The sequence below is a fragment of the Asparagus officinalis genome, chromosome 7 (assembly GCF_001876935.1).
Source record: "Asparagus officinalis chromosome 7, Aspof.V1, whole genome shotgun sequence".
NCBI classification, from domain to species: Eukaryota; Viridiplantae; Streptophyta; class Magnoliopsida; order Asparagales; family Asparagaceae; genus Asparagus; species Asparagus officinalis.
In genome coordinates this window covers 56,887,322-56,892,012 of record NC_033800.1, presented here as the reverse complement: position 1 = coordinate 56,892,012, position 4,691 = coordinate 56,887,322, and the positions used below count along the sequence as shown (strand labels likewise).

Here is a 4,691-nt window from a genome sequence, read left to right as displayed (position 1 = left end):
AAGCCTATGAAGATTTTAAGAGTCTTAACACAAAGCCTGTCATGCTCCTTGGACATCCGATTGAGGTCCAAGCTGGAGAAATGTATACATGCAACATGTTTGATGTGTTCCAAACTGAATTCAAATGATTTGGTACAGAGTTTTGTGAAGAATTGAGAAAAGATGGGACATTGTTGAATACAAGATTTGTAAGTTTACAGATAGAGGAAAATGGGAGGTGGTTACTTATGAACAATCCAGTAAGATGCAGTTCATTTGTACTTGTGCTTTGTTTGAAACTAATGGTGTTGTATGTAGACATATATTGTCGCTAATGATGGATAGGCAAATTTCTTCATTACCCGAGCATTACATCCTACACCGTTGGACTATACATGCTCGACATCGTAACATTGGGGTTGGCAATATTGTGTTTGGAAGAAACATCACAAGCTGTGAAGAGAAGATTAATTTGTTGAAATCTTGGGCTTTAAGAGCAAAATTCAATAATACGCTCAAGCTTGCATTTGATTCAGAAGAGAGGATGCAGAAATTAGATAATGTGCTAACAAATTTCATAGAATCACATGAAGAAGAAGTTAGAGAAACAGAAGATAATCCTGAGATTTTTGCACCCATTTCACATACACTGGAGCACATTCCTCATATTACAGTTCGTGATCCTAAAAAACCTGCAAGGACTAAAGGTCGTCCACGCAATGCTACTAGAATTCAGTCAGGCTTAGAACAAGCACAGGAAAAGAAAGAGAGGAAGAAGCGTATATGTAGCAGATGTGGTGAACTCTGGCATTATAGAACTAGCTGTAAAGTCAACTTGCCAAGGTATAATTAAATTTTTTTTTCATATGTAGCTTATTTCATAATTTCTTGTATGTTTAGTTTAGTTGTTTTGAAGTCATATGAAGAATTCAGATTATATTAAAGCATGTATTCTTGGGTATTCTCACTTCTCAGGTTACTCTGCGTTAGTTCAGCTTCATTGAGCTCCTTAAATACAATAATTATTAATTCTAACCTTTTTGTTTGCTGCACCTAAATTAACAAAGAAACTTGTTAGCGGGGGATTTTCTGCTATTTATTCTAGTGTCCATCTTGTGTCCAGCTTGTATGGTATCATAGTCCAGCTTGTGTCAAAGTCTAGCTTGTGTCCAGCTTGTGCCCAGCAAAGCAATCTCAAAGTCCAGCTTGTGCCCAGATAGCTGCATAGCATGTCAACATAAACAACCTCTTGGGTATTCTCACTTCTCAGGTTATTTTAGTGCTTAACAATTTGTATTCAGGTATTCAGGGATTTAGTGCTTAACAATTTGTTTTTTTCAAGTATAGAATTATCCTATATCATGCACATATGATTCAGTGGCCGTTGAACTTATGATTCAGTGATACATATGATTTAGTGCTTAATAATTTCTTATATGTTTAGTTTAGTTGTTTTCAAGTCATATGAAGAATACAGTTAACCTTATCCATGTATTGTCTCATTTGATGAATATATGTCATGAAATTTGTAGCTAACCCAAGTTGTGGAGAAGAAGAAGAGGAATCTTGTGAGAAGATGAGGAAACAAAGAAGAATTATCAAATGGATGGGCACGGCACAACCTTCTTTGCAATGGATTACGCAACATGTCTGATAACTGTGGACAGATTTTTTTAATTTCAATGACCTACTGTTTTCAAAGCCAGAAATGTAATGTAATATCGAGAACTGAGGGAATTATGAGTTTTATTGTGGTTGTTCAAAGCTTGATTGTAGAGTATTGCAGGCTTTAGAAATGCAAATGTCTTTTGTTTCATTGGTAATGCAGATGTCCTCTATTTGCCTAAAAGAAATCTTGTGAACACAATTAATATTTCCTTGTTCTTGGCAATGCATTTTATTCCCAGCAAGCTTGATTTTACGCAGGACAAGCTCATATGAACACTGTCCAGTTAAATTGGACAAAATGTAATTGCTGTATTGCTGCTAGCTCAAATTTAGTGTAGATAAGAAATAGTATTATTTGCAGCCCAACCATCATGCTCCATGATAGACTTCTATTTGAAACATGAATTTAAGCTAGACTTCTATTTGAAACATGAATTTAAGCTAGCATCATATGATCCACTCTCTTAACATTATGTAACAAGCAACCAATTCCCAATACTCAAACACCAACAATATTGACCAAGTACCCAAAATTTGTACAAAATAAAACTAGCTTTTCCTTTCAACAATGTACAAAATGTAATTGTAAACACGGATTCTCACATTGAAACAAACAAGTACAAAATGTAAATGTAATTGTAACTGAAACAATGTACAAAATGTAAATGTAATTGTAAACAAACAAGCTCATAATTGAGTACAAACTAAGTACAAAATGACCCAAGTTATGCAAGCTTATTCTCAAATTGAAAAATCATACACGAATCACATCAAATGTTTCCCCCGATAGAGAAACCAACAAATACTGCAACGATACATACTAGAAATATTAAATTTGTAAACACTGAACCTAATAAAAAAACATGGATGGAGGAAATAGCAGTTTCCCCAAGTGGTCCATTGTCTTGAAGAAGATTATGCACCTCTGGATACATTTGCTCTTGAACACAAACAGGTGGATTACGCATATCTCTTGAGCTGGATGCTAAGTCACGCACGCTTAAGTGCTTCTCCCATTCACTCAAAGCCTCTTCATATGTTGCATACCCTTTGTAGAAGGTATTTGGGAATCTATCAACTTGAGATTTGCATTCTTTCCAATTATAAAAAATACCACAACGTCGACCTCTCTTTACAACATAAAAACTCTTTCTTACCATTATATCACCTAGAAATTTATGCCTTAAAAAGATATTATCAATGGAAAAAAGACAAGTGAATATTGAAGATGCAGTTCTATATATAGTGTAGCATTATCTAACAAAGACAAATCAAGTCAATTATTCAACCACGCACAACATATAAGCGAAGCAATTTGTCTAAAAAAATGCCAAGGAGCAAGCAGTTCAAATGAATGGGCATTCTCTGAAATATATATACCAAACTTATTTAAGAAAAATAAGGAAATTATGGGAAGAACTGGATGTAGTAATTGACAACCTTGGTGTAAACTAGAACAATTAGACTTTAGAGAACCTTTGTACCTTAGCAGTAACAAATACCACCAAACAAAAACAAAATAAAGGAGCTCTCCTCTAGAATCTGTCCTTATGCAAGCAAGCATTTGCCAGTCCTCAATCCACTAATGTTGGCTAATTTGTTATGACATCTGATACGTCCTCGAGTAAGAAGGTTGTTTCAATTGATCCTAAGTGGTTCAAACAATTATTTTCTTTTTGAAAAAAAGATTTCGCTTAATTATCTAAACTACTTCCTATCATAAATTATGCGCTTACTTAGAATATTATTGAAATGCAAAAAAATAAAATAAACTGCTGCAACTGGATATTGATCATCACTAACTGGAGTCAGAGGTCACAATACACTTACAGTTTGAATCTAAACACAAGAAAATTAGTGAATTACATGAACTAAACCAACATAACAGCAAAAATGTGCATAAAAACTACCAAACCCATCAATTCATTCTACACCCAAAATCGACAACCCCATCTCCATAGCCACCAATTTCAGCACAACCAATTAAAGAAAAAAAAAGACCCATCAAAGGGATCGATAGAGGGTTCGAGTTTTACCTGCAACACCGATTCAATCTCGCGGGGATTGTTATCAAGTGACAGCGTCGGTGGCGGTGCGCTAATCGTCTCGGTCGGCGATGCGCTACTCAGTCCGTCGGCAGAGAGGATCCGATAGATCGAGTGAGAGAGGGGGGACGAAGAGGATTCTCGTGGAGAAGGAGCTCGTGGCAGGTAGTAGCGGGGGTTGGAGGAGGAGCTCGTGGCGGGGGACTGGATCTCGTGGAGGAATGGGGAACTGAGATCGAGAGGGGGAATGAGGATCTGAGAGAGATCAAAAGGGGGAGGAAGAGGGATTCTGATCTGAGAGAGATCGGTCGAGGAGGATTGGGGATCTGAGAGATTGGGGAGAGATTTGGGGATCTGGTGTTCTTGGGGTGAGAGAGAGAGAGAGCGCGCTGGCCAGCTCAGTTCTTGTATTGAGATCGCGTTGGTTTTTTTCAGAAACACCCAGGCAGCGCACGCATACAAGAGCTGGCCAGTGCTCCTACAGTTTTCTCATATTCTCTCACTATATATTATATTATAATATAATATAATATATATATATAATATATATATATAGGAAGGAGCCGGCATTCCACCACTAGCCGCTCGCCTGACCTCTAATCCTTTCACAATCATCACGTGACGAGATAAAGACCATCCACCAACGGCCTCATCCTCCTCGCTCTTCGTCCACTCAACTGATTCCTCTCCCCAGTGTGCACCCTCCAGTGGACCACCTACACTACCGCCACGCCGACCACCGTACAGCCTATCCTCCACCGGCATGCATAGCGCTCCGCTATATCGTCATCACGCACCTTTAGCGCCCTGACCCACAATCACGACCCACAGCCAGATCTATCGAACGCCCAGCGCGGCTCAAGCCTCAAACCTCTGTCCTCTCTCTTATTTTGTTGTTCAGCTCCTCCTCAATGGCCTGCCGCCGGTGACCTCTCCGCTAAATTCGTCGCCACCCAGGGTCACTGCCCTCCAGATCCGGCCCCCTCGGATCTGGCTCTA

At 38.6% G+C, this 4,691-nt stretch overlaps 1 long non-coding RNA gene across 1 annotated transcript; it reads right to left on the bottom strand.

Annotated features, from left to right (window-relative positions):
- Positions 2,304 to 3,870, bottom strand: LOC109849892. The gene is made up of 2 exons (XR_002249262.1): positions 3,684 to 3,870; positions 2,304 to 2,815 (listed from the first exon to the last, which is right to left on the bottom strand). It is a non-coding gene; the product is annotated as an uncharacterized LOC109849892 (long non-coding RNA).